A 5,915-nucleotide genomic window follows, 5' to 3' on the forward strand; every position below is an offset into this window, starting at 1 on the left:
TTTGGTTGCAGGTTATTTTAGGACTACATTTTATCGGTTGCTGTTTTGGAAAAAGTACTTTCGCCTTTGCATTCCCAGAAGTGCCCAGCAAAATTGGCCACTCTTAACCGTTACATGGCACTGGGAGAGTGGGCTCTGGATTCAGACAGCCTGAGTTTGAATCCCAGTTCCCCTGTGTGTCCCTGGGCAAGTTGCTTATCTTATCCTGTGCTTCAGTTTCCACCTCTGTAAAATGGGATGAAAAATACTACCTCCTTCATAGAATTGTTGAGATAATTGAATTAGTTAATATGTATAACATGCTTAGAACGGTGCTTAACCATTCAATATAAAAATACGAATAACACCTATAACATTGAACACTTGCAGATGTCTGTGGTGTAAATACTCCCACTATGGTTGATTTAAAGTTACTGACGTGACATCACTGAATTTGGAGTTGGAAAGAGATGCACACAGTCAGCTCACTGATCACGAGCCAGCTCTAGCACACCACAGAGTGTGATTTCAGACAAGTCATTGAGTTTTTCTGAGCCTCCTTGAAGTTTCAGCATTTGTAAGAATGGAACTAATACTAGTATTTACCTTACAAGGTTGCTATGAGAGTTAAAAGGAATAATGCATTTGAAAGGACTTGGCAAAGAGGATTCCATTTATTATTGATGTTGCATAACCTGGGCTTTCTTATTCCTTTCTACCTGGGAGTTTATAAAATTTAAAGGATTTTTACCCAAGAAAAATTCTATTAACTGGTGGAGGGTATGTATGTGTTTGGGGAGGGTAGGGTGTTGGGAGGGTGGGATGTTGGGAGGTGGCAAGAGAGAAGGGTTTTTGTGTTCTGCTAAAGAAAAATAACAAGAAATAAATCAACAATACAAGATTACATAATTTTATCTGAACTAATGTATGACTAGGAGCCCTGGTGGCACAGTGGTTAAGAGCTTGGCTGCTAACCAAAAGGCTGGCAATTCAAATTCACCAGCCACTTCTTGGAAACCCTATGGGGCAGTTCTACTCTGTCCTATAGGGTCACTATGAGTTGGAATCGACTGCACGGTGACGGTTTTTTTTTTTTTTTTTTTGGGGTAATGTATGAGTAAGGAGCCCTGGTGGTACAATGGTTAAGTGCTTGGCTGCTAACCGAAAGGTCAGTGGTTTGAATCCACCAGCCACTCCATGGGAGAAAGATGTGGCAGTCCGATTCCATAAAGATTACAGCCTAGGAAACCCTATGGGGCAGTTCTACTCTGACGTATAGGGTCACTATGAGTCGGAATCGACTTGATGGCAATGGGTTTGGTTTAATGGGTTTTAAATATATGACTTTCTAAAATCACTGGAGGGTATTTGAGCTAGCTCATCCAATACACCTTCATGTTACCAATGAGGAAACTGAGGCAGAGAGTTGAAGTGGCTTCCCCCAGGTTCAGCCCAGCAGTGACAGAGCCCTGAGTAGAAGCCAGGTCTGCAGACTGGCTATGCAGGGCTCATTCTGCGAGCCTTCCCTTCTCAGCAAAGATGTTTGTTGGTTTGAGCAGGGACTTTCCCCCAAAGAGTGATGGCAGAAACAGGAAATCTAAGGCTTACTTTCACGCTGGTCAGGGAAAGTGATTTGGCTCAATCGTCAGAAGAGCTATTTGAACCAGTGGTCTCCAAAATAAGATGCACTGAGGTGCTAGAAGAAAAAAATAAATAAATAAAACTTCCATTAATTTATTTTAATCATAAAAAGTAAGACCCAAAGCAATTATCAGTGAGGTTCTTGTCAAAAATAATATTCCAATGAAGGGACTTTAATGAAGGGACTATTTGAAGAAGTGTGAAAGGGTCCCTGGGTGGTACAAGTGGCTTGTGCTCGACTACAAATCTAAAGATTGGTGATTTGAACCCACCCTGCAGTGCCATGGAAGAAGACCCGGAAATCTGCTTCCTAATTGACTTGAATGCAAAGAGTTTGGTTTTTGGGTTGGGCAGGGTTAAGGGAACACAGAGGATGTTGAGCTTCCCAGAGATGAGCAACAGTGAGAATTGACTCCCCTACACCAGATGAGTCCCTGTGTGGCGCAAATGATTAAGCACTTGACTACTAGCTGAAAGGTTGGTGGTTCGAACCCACCCAAAGGCATCTCGGAAGATAGGCCTGGTGATCTGCTTCCAAAAGGTCACAGCCTTGAAAACCCTCTGCAACAGTTTTCTTCTCTGCACACATGGGGTCTCCATGAGTTGGAATCAACTCAATGGCAACTAACAACAACAAGGCATGGAGGGGAAGCCAGTGATACCTGGAGCCATGAAGAAAGCTGGCCTGGAGGAGGGACGCAGCCTCTGCCAGAGACAAGGGGCCAAAGCCCAGGGAGTGCAGAAGAAATACCCTGAACTTTCTTCCACTCTGCTCTCCTGTCTCCTGCCAGCATCTCCCATTTGCCAAACCCAATCAGAAGCCAACTGGCAAGGGAGTCTGGGGGATGCAGTCCTTTGAGGTCAGCACCTCCCCTTCCCCCTTCCTACCCGGGAGAGGGCACAGAGCTGGATGAGAGGGAAGGAATGGATCTTTGGGGACAAACAGAAAAGGAGCAACACAAAAGCCTTACAAATATTTAATATCCGGGTGGACGGTGGTCCTCTCAGTCCACCTGTTAGGCACCACGTGTCATGTCAACTATCTCAGGTGTCATGGGGCACCTTGACCTCAGTGTGGAGTGGGGGCCAGTGGTACCTTCAGTCAGTCATTTGTTTAATGGTGACAAATTGCAACTAGTGCATGCCTGGCCAAATGGACGTATGGATTATATACTCTGGTTTTAATTAAACTAATCTCAATAAAATGAACAAGGGCTTTGAAAAGATTCTTGCAAGGAAACAGCAAATTGAAGATACTAGTATTTGTAGGCACAAAGGAACAAGCAGATGTCAGCACTGGCACTGCTTTTCCCCGAGGGCTTCTTTAGCTGCCTTAGGAGGTAAAAACAATGATGAGCTAATGAAATGTGACAAACAATTGGCCAAAAAGTTCAAAATTATCATGACTATTTGAAATATGAATTTATATCCATTATGGCTAATGATGACTCTCCTCCTAAGAGTACATTATGTTTGAAATGTTGTCGTTGTTAGGTGCCATCACGTTGGTTCCGACTCATAGTGACCCTGCCTGTGCACAACAGAATGAAACACTGCCCAGTCCTGCACCATCCTCACAATCGTTGCTGTTTGAGCCCATTGTTGCAGCCACTGTGTCAGTCCATTCTGTTGAGGGTCCACCTCTTTTTCGCTGTCCCTCTACTGTACCAAGCATGATGTTCTTCTCCAGAGACTGTCAATTCTGATAACACGCCCAAAGTACATGAGACGGAGTCTCGCCATCCTCACTTCTAAGGAAATATTAGTTAATGGTAATAGTGTCTGCATATACTCCATAGATAAATACATGAATAAATACACTTATATTGGGTTTACGCTAAAAAAATGTTTACTGATGGGATGGTTGGAGACCACTCATTTTTAAACAATAAGCGAAGGCTAGGATGATTTGGGGAGCAATGGTGGTTCAGTGGCAGAATTCTTGCCTTCCATGCAGGAGACCTGGGTTCGATTCCCAGCCAAAGCACGTCAGGTGCAGCCACCACATGTCTGTCCGTGGAGGCTTGCGTGTTGCTGTGGTGCTGAACAAGTTGCAGTGGAGCTTCCAGACCAAGACAGATTAGGAAAAAAGGCTTAATGATCTACTTCTGAAAATCAGCCAGTGAAGACCTCGTGGATCGTAAGGGTCTGATCTCTAACCTATTATGGGGATGAAGGACTGGGTAACATTTTGTTCCATTGTGCATGAGGATGCCATCAGCTAACGACAACAATGACAGGATGATTTAATCATTAGGCCTTCTCTTTATAGACACTGAGTTCTACATGTTTTCTTCTGCTAGAGCTTCTTGTCATTATTAGGTGCTGTTGAGTCAGTTCCGACTCATAGCAACCCTGTGTACGACAGAACAAAACACTGCCCAGTCCTGTGCCATCCTCACAATCGTTGCTAGGCGTGAGCCCACTGTTGCAGCCACTGTGTCAGTCTTGTCGAGAGTCTTCCTTTCTTTTGCAGACCCTCTACCGAGCATGATGTCCTTCTCCAGGGATTGGTCCCTCCTAATAAAATGTCCTAAGTAAGTGAGACAAAGTCTCGTCATCCTCGCTTCTAAGGAGTATTCTGGCTGTACTTCTTCCAAGACAGATTTGTTTGTTCTTCTGGAAGTCCATGGTATATTCAATATTCTTCACCAACACCATAATTCAAAGGCGCCAATTCTTCTTTGGTTGTCCTTATTCATTGTCCAACTATCCCATGCATATGACGCAATTGAAAATACCATGGCTTGGGTCAGGCACACCTTAGTCCTCAAGGTGCCATCTTTGCTTTTTAACACTTAAAGAGGTCTTCTGCAGCAGATTTGCCCAGTGCAGTATGTTGTTTGATTCCTTGATGGCTGCTTCCATGGATGTTGATTGTGGATCCAAGTAAAATGAAATCTTTGACAACCACAGGAGGCCAAAACAGAAAATGGAAATAGGACTTAAGGAATAATCATAGCAAATATTTATATGTGCTTACTATGTGGTGGAGCCCTGGTTGTCCAGTGGTTAAGAGCTCATCTACTAACCAAAAGGTCGGTAGTTCGAATCCACAAGCCGCTCCTTGGAAACCCCATGGGGCAGTTCTACTCTGTCCTATAGGATCGCTATGAGTCGGAATGCACTCGATGGCAACGGGTTTGGTCGTTTATTTATTTATTTATTTTGGACTATGCATTAGGCACTGCTCTAACTACATCAGATGTACCCAATCCTGTAAAATGCATTGACTCAGTTATCCCTCACAGCAATTCTGCAACGTAGGTACTGTCATCATCCCCATTTTACAGATGAGGAGACTGAGGCATATGGGCATTTCCCACACTGTCAAATACAGTCATGAAGTGGCAGAGCTACTTTGAGCCCAGACAGGCTGGCTTCAGAGTCTATGCTCCTGATCACTATAGCAGGCTGCCTCTTTGAAACAAGTAGAGGTTCCTTGGGAAGTTGTAATAATTTTGGGGAAAAAAAAACCTAAAATAGTAAAATATAACTAAAAGAACCGAATACAGATTTAAAAAGTACAGAGAAGGCGGAGCCACAAAGCACTTTTATGTGGGTTAAGAGCCACTATTTTGTTGCCCTCTGGCATCTGCCAGATACAATTTCTCAGGATGTGGTAGTTGGCTAACTGCCCCTCACAGCCACTAGCTCCAGCTCTCCCTCTGTTTTCTTCTCCCTTTCCCCCTGCCCTCTGGAGCCCTCCTCTAGACTTTCTCTGCCCTCCTTCTCTTTCTAGGAGCTCCTTGAAGTGTCCTGGGGTTCATTTGGGCTTCAGACAGTTTTCTGGAATGCTGGTGAAGCTCAGGCACTAGGACCTCAGGGGACACAGAAAGCTTCAGTTCCCTCCAAAAGGGAAATCTGCCCGAACGTCATGGTTTTATTTACTTTTCTCAAAGAAACCTATCAACAAACACCACCAAATGGGTTTAGGTGGTAAGTCTTGATCTCTGGCTCTCAAGCCACACAGTCTCCGGTTTCCAGAATCAGGAACTGTGTTGTGGGCTTACGTTGTTTCCACGTGATTCTCCCTATTTGAACTCTGTGAGTACTTGGTGCCTCACTTAGGGCACTGGGAACTTGGGATCTTGTGTTGCAGTTGGTGGACGCCTTCTCTCCCCCTTGCGCTCCACCTTCCCCAGGTCGTAAGTTCCTTGGGCACAGGCTGTGCTCATATTCTGAACAGCTGCTCCTTGCCTACCACACAGCTGCTTCATGAACGCTGTTCACTGGAGAAATTTGAAAATCGGTGCCTTAGTCTCCTGGGGCTGCCGTAACAAGGTACCTAAAAC

The 5,915-nt window shown here is 44.6% G+C and overlaps 1 non-coding gene across 1 annotated transcript; it reads left to right on the top strand.

The window, feature by feature from the left end:
* Positions 1–3,536: 3,536 nt before the first annotated feature.
* Positions 3,537–3,607, top strand: TRNAG-UCC (transfer RNA glycine (anticodon UCC)). Its single transcript has one exon. It is a non-coding gene; the product is annotated as a tRNA-Gly (tRNA).
* The last annotated feature ends 2,308 nt before the right edge of the window (positions 3,608–5,915 follow it).

The sequence above is a fragment of the Trichechus manatus genome, unplaced genomic scaffold (genome assembly GCF_000243295.1).
Source record: "Trichechus manatus latirostris isolate Lorelei unplaced genomic scaffold, TriManLat1.0 scaffold00022, whole genome shotgun sequence".
NCBI lineage: Eukaryota > Metazoa > Chordata > Mammalia > Sirenia > Trichechidae > Trichechus > Trichechus manatus.